The 6,220-nt window shown below is 40.0% G+C and overlaps 1 long non-coding RNA gene across 1 annotated transcript in view; it reads right to left on the reverse strand.

Moving 5' to 3' along the window:
* The window catches only part of LOC108167117 (uncharacterized), a 42,232-nt gene extending 38,228 nt beyond the window's left edge, over positions 1–4,004 (reverse strand). The window contains exons 1-2 of the long non-coding RNA XR_001777523.1: positions 3,940–4,004; positions 1,597–1,738 (exon numbers count right to left, since the gene is read on the reverse strand). This is a non-coding gene — a long non-coding RNA (uncharacterized LOC108167117). The remainder of the gene's footprint in view (positions 1–1,596; positions 1,739–3,939) is intronic.
* Between the last annotated feature and the right edge of the window lie 2,216 nt (positions 4,005–6,220).

Consider the following 6,220-nt stretch of genomic DNA (forward strand, 5'->3'; position numbering starts at 1 on the left):
ATGGATGGATGGATGGATGGATGGATGGATGGATGGATATCACCAGAGCACCATGTGATTAGATACTTTTTAAGGTAAAAGAATGTGTTGAATTTTTTAAGAAAACCTTGAATTCAAACTCTTTCTTCTTTTTGAACAACCAAACACGAACTGGGCAGAGAGTGAGCTTCCTCCACGAACTCTCACGAAGTCAGAAACCTGGGAGCCTCTACCCGCCCCCGGGGTAATTATGGTTGATTTGAATGATTTTCTGCTCTCACTTTTATTGCCTTTTACATTGTTTTGACAGTCCAGCCTGCAGCGACATGCAGAGCACAAATCTCTGTGTGTTTTTTTGAGCGTGGTCAGTGATTACGGAGGCACTACCTTCACAGACTCCGTAAATCACACATGATCTGGCAGCCACTCTGGAAAATAGCTTGTGCTTTTTGCGACCCAAGGCCGTAAGCTTTACCTCATCTCTCGCGTTAATGGCGGAGAGTAAAAGAATTTGGCTTTTACTCAGCAGAGTGAGAAGGAAAGAAGGCGAAAGCTGTGCAAGAAACTGCAGAAAAATGGCTGAAAGCACCTTTCATTTTACAGGAGGGGAAAATCTCCAGTCAGAGAGAACGGCCTGTTCCCAAAAGCAGTTAGCAAGCACAACCTTTAGGTTTCACTRCTTTMTGTTTTAGAGAACAACTCTGTATTTATTATTGCTGGGAATGTTTCAATACAGACACCAAATGCTAAATAAATCTTAAAACATGACTGAAGATTTAAAAATCAACCATATTTCAAACACGTTCATTATTGTTTGAAATTTAAATTCTTGTTAAACTTGCAAAGTGTTTCAAACCATCAAATTTTATTAGATAAAAATAACCTGAGGAAACACAAAACGTCAAACTAAAAACGAGATAAAAGCAGGATGTAGTTAACTCTTTCTAAACAAAATGAATTAGCTAAATGCAGATTTGGGAGCAGCAAAGTCAGAAGTTACTGGTCAGATGTGGAGATTATAGGAGGATGCAAAAAACCTAATTACTCAAAAACCAATAGTTGGTTCTGTTGCCAACATTTTCAACTGTCAATTTGTCTGCAGTAATTTTAAACTCCCCCTGTGTCGGTCCACGGGCCGCAAATGGCCCTCTGGCCACACTTTGGACACCACTGGTTTCATCGTCTCTGATAAATATGACGCCTCTTACAGAACTCCTCTCATTATCATAACATCTGGATCATGGCCTCCCTAACGTGTCCTTATTGCCTTAATGTAGCGTGGAATAAAACCCCAAAACTCGTCCTCATGGCTACCGACTAATTGGGCACACAGTGGACCTCCTTTCAGCTGCACGATGCTCCGGGAGCACAGAGTTCTGGGAGAACAGATGGGAAAAGAGCAGGAAGACGGAGAAGAGGAAAGTAAGCGCTGCCCCGAGGAGTTGTGCAGACTTTGGTTTGAAGTCGTCCTAAATGCCTGACAGGTGAACAAAAAGAGCAGCAAGGCGACTTCTCCGAACCAGAACCGCGGTCCTGACTCAGGAGGAGAGAGAGAGAGAGAGAGAGACAGAGAGAGAGAGAGAGAGAGAGAGAGAGAGAGAGAGAGAGTTCACCCACCTAAAGAAGTTTGTGGGATCACTTAGCGGCTCGCTGAGCGCTGACTCTGCGTTTTGTGCCTGATGGAGAAGCTCTTTGTTTCCGTCGGTGCGTCACGCTGAGCGTCTTTCAGCCGTCAGAAACAACAAATCGCTCACGCAGCCTGCGGAGAAACAAACTGAGAATAAAATGATGTTTTTAAATGTAAATATTAGCAGATTTGAAATACTTCCTTTGAATAAATTACATTAAACTTTGACAATACAATGCGACATTTTATTTCCTAATATTTTCTTTGTTTAGTGATAAAGATTAATTAATGTAGGAATAACACTTTGTTTTTAATGTGACTTACGCTGCAAAAGCTAGAAATGTTTGGTTTCTAGTGTAAATATATTTGTAAACTTGAAATTAGCTCTCAAGCAACTTTTTAGTCAGATAAATTAGCTTATTTTAGGTCAATAATTCCTCAATATTGATTAAAACCTTTCAGTTCCTCTGGCAGACTTTCAATAATATAAATGCTTAAGGAATTATTGACCTAAGATAAGCTCCTATTTCTCGTTGAAACTAGACTTTTAGGTTAGTTTTGCATTATTTCAAGTGCATCAAGACACTTTCACAAGAAACTAGGCCAAAATACTTGGTATAATTTTGTATTTTTGTAGTGTTCATTTAACTTATTAAAGTTACATCAAATTTACTTTGGAGTTTTTAACAAAAACGGTAAAAATATGATTTGAGCTCACATTTTTTTCCCTTATGACAGGCTAAATAAATCACTGCTGCTCATTTTTGGCTGCATAACTTCACTATCCTTTTTATTGCAAGATTTTTTATTTTATTTTAAAACCTAGAAGAAAAGATGTGAAACGGTTGTTCTGTATAAGTGACAACAAACGTCAGAGTGGATATTTACCCAAAAATATTTTTTTAAAACGTTGATTTGGCTCTAAAGTTTTATGTAGCTCGAACGCTTATGATGGGACACAACGTAAACAACGTTAAACTAGCTTAGCGTTAGCTTAGCGTTAGCTTAGCGTTAGCTTAGCGTTAGCTTAGCGTTAGCTTAGCATTCTGTGTGAGTAGAAACCCTGTGAGCTGAAACGCGTCACAATGCAGAAACCTTGGAGTTGTTTTTCCTGACTCATTCCTGCCTGATTAGTCCGCGGTCGTTAGCCAACGCTCTCTGTTCCTCAGCGGTGAATATCCATCATCATTTCACAGAGTCCAGATTTCGCCGCTGTGTTCGCTCTAATCCGTCGCAGCAGGTCAGGAGAGGAGAGAGGAGCAGAGGGAGAGTTGAGGGAGAATAATGCCATTTCAGGGTAGGCCTTATTTAATTTACTGCAGGTCGATAGAGGTTCTCCAATTGCCTCTCCCAGATTAATAAGTAACCCACACGCGCTGTCCATCACTGTCCATCTCCCATTAGGCTCCTGAAATGGGGGCCCAAATTGCCTTGCGAGGTTGACTCTGATGGAAAACACACTCTCTCCATCCTTTTCTCTCTCAATTCCCATCCATTCCTCTCCCCCTACTTTTCTCTTTTTTTGTTATCGGGTTTCATTTTTAAGACGCTCTGCAGAGCAACACAGGTGTATTAAAAGAGCGCAGCCATTCATAAACGTCCGGAGGTGATTGGGTTTGCAGTTTTAATCGCCATTCAGACAATTTCTTACCGTCTGAAACGACGATTTGCTCTGGTGAGAGTTTAGCCTCAAATCACCAGAATGTGGGTGATTCACCTGAAAACATGATCTCAGAAAGAAGATTTCAGGGACTTTCCAGAATGAGATATGCTTAAAAAATTATAATAATGCAAATTTTTGACCACAATAAATGTAATAAACATATTTTTGGTCCTTTGGGTGAGAAACATCAAGATGGTAAATGTTCTCCAGTTGTGCCAGAATGTTTTGATAAAACCTGTTAGACTGATAGAATATGAATAAATGTCTGTGGATTCAATAATAAAACAATATTGAGCATTTTTTCACATTTATGTCAAACCAGCTCTGATTTAAAACTTACCGCGCCCCACTGCAGTATTAAAGTTTTTATTTATGCCTGTATTGTACAGAGGGCTGTGTGAAAAGCTTTGGCGATCCAGATTTGGCCCCTGCGCCTCGACTTTGCTCCATAAGGATTAAATTACTAGTCATTAGTTGCCATATTTATTCACTTCTCCGGTTCCCAGTCAAACCAGTGCTTCACAGCAGCGCCTGTTGGGTTGAAACCAGTCATTTCTGGCAACCTGCAGGTCAGGCTGAGAGACTGCAGCAGCTGATGAAATGGGATCGATCCAAAAATCAAAGTTTCACTTACTTTCAGCACACAGATATGGAAGTTTGGATCAATTACCTCAACAATCACAATCCCTGAAACTAATTTATTTCTCAGGTTCCTTGAATGCAGCAGCGAGTTTCTATCTGCCACTTCGACAACCAGGAGTCGGACCTGAAGTTGGTAAACAAAACCCAGCATTAAATCCAGATGGTGTCCTATTTGACTGCATTACTCAGACCTATAAAGGAAATATAATAATGTAATCGCTCCTCTAATACGTTACAAAGAGAAAAGTCACGCTCCTTAAGAGCCGTTGTTGTTTATTGGTGCGTCTTACGTCGCTTATTCAATTCAATTCTGAAAATCATGAAACCGGAAGTCATGGAGTTAGCACTTCCTGTTTAGGGAAGCGCTTCTTTTGCAGTCTACTGTCAACTACGCTACGCACAGACGCGTTGCCATAGCAACCGACGACAACAGCGCCCCCAAACGTATCAGGATTCAAAACCGGAAAAACCACGCAAACATTTCCCGCACAACGATCAGAACATTCAGTCCGTGACGGTTTGATGTTTCCAGGCTTGATGTTCATTTTGTGATTATTAATCAGTGATCGCTGTGGGAGATTAGCTGCCGTTGCTACAAGCTAAGCTAGCTCAGCTAATTTAAACTGATGATTTGAGTTGATGTTTTGGGTCGACTGTCCTTATTTTTTTTAACTGAGCCGAAACACCGAGTTCCACAGCRCATCTACATGTTAAGGTTGTCATAGTCAAGCTAGCATAACTGGCCTACTTCGTTATCTAGTTGTTATTTTCACAATTAGTAGCAAAGCTCTGCGTCCGTTTTTCTTCTGGATTTGTTATGTTGACAKCTAAACCCAGTGCTAGTTGTGAGCAGCTGTTTAGCCTCCAGCAGGGCGACGTCACGCTGCACCGTGTCTATAAATAACAGATGGGTTTAAMTATTTATTATTCTTACAATAATACTAATCAATAATTATCTAAATGTCTGCACTTTAAASSAGGTAAGTACCCACTGAATTAGCTACCAAGTGATTTGTTGTGTGCGCCAGCGGAGGCCGGACGGGATCTGAGCGGTGATAATGTTTTATCTCCTCGCAGCAGCTGAGCTGCACCAGGATTCACCTTCAGAGCCCGACAGAGACGCAGAGGCAGCAGATWAAGAGCAACACAAGTGGTACAGTAACGCCGTCCTGCAGTAATCTGCGTTTATTTCCTCACTTAAACTGGCCAGAGTCTCTAATCTCCACTGGCTCCACAKGCATCTGTGATATCTGAGCGCCAGGTTGAGGCTTCGTGTGGTCAGACATTCCTGGATGGCTCAGTCTAATTTAAGCATTAAATTCCAGCCACCCGGTGAAAGCAGCCATCTTGGAAAGGTTCAAAGAAAAATCACAAATTACCAAAAATAGTCAATTATTTTTGCAACCTGGCTCACAAAAGTTTCCGCACCATGAGGTAAATTAAATCATGACAAATTATCTCAAAGTATAATATTTGACACGTATCCTTTATAAGGCAACTGTAAATGATATGTGATGAAAAGGGATGCAAAAAAAAAACAAGTGTGGACTCAAACTAATGATTTGTTCAAGCGTAAAAGATGCTTGAACATTTGTTATGTTCAAGCATAACAAAGATGATTTYCTCTGGTAAGACTTGGTGTGAATTTAGCCTCAAATCACCAAAATGTGGGTGATTCATTTGGTTCTTCTTTTGTAGATTTGTACCTTAGGCTGAAGATCCCTGCATGAATCTTTAGTCGCTCTGGGCAGTTTTCTCGCTCTGCTGCCCCTTCAGGCATTTTATGTAACCTATTTAATTCTTATGCAAAAGCATAACACGCTTACTGCTCAATTCCCCATTGAATGCACAAAGAACTAAAATAAGGACAACTGGCAGAAAAGTTTTATCACTTATATTCACCGAGTTGAATCTTATTCAAAATGACCCAAAATAATAAGTTTAATAATGTCACACCACACTAAGCCGCCAGCACTGGTGACGATTCACTCACCTCAGAATGCAAGACGTTTGAAACTGAAACCGACAGCTTGCCCTACTTTCTGATTCATTTGGTCAATAATTAGTTTATTTAGTAGATCTTTCAATATATAAAAAATGAATAAAGTGAGAATGTTTCTACAAAAAAACAAAAGTAGCTTTTTAAGTCTTGAATTCATCTAAAGCCTTAAAATGTTTTTAATTTTAAAATGTTAGYCAGTCCTAAATATGTTAATCACAGGTCTTAATTTTGTTGCGGTACGATTATTTAATCTCAAATTCTTAAACTCATATTTTCTGTCAGCCAAAAATTTGAGCGACACACAAAC

This window comes from Poecilia reticulata, linkage group LG2 (assembly GCF_000633615.1).
Source record: "Poecilia reticulata strain Guanapo linkage group LG2, Guppy_female_1.0+MT, whole genome shotgun sequence".
Lineage (NCBI taxonomy): Eukaryota > Metazoa > Chordata > Actinopteri > Cyprinodontiformes > Poeciliidae > Poecilia > Poecilia reticulata.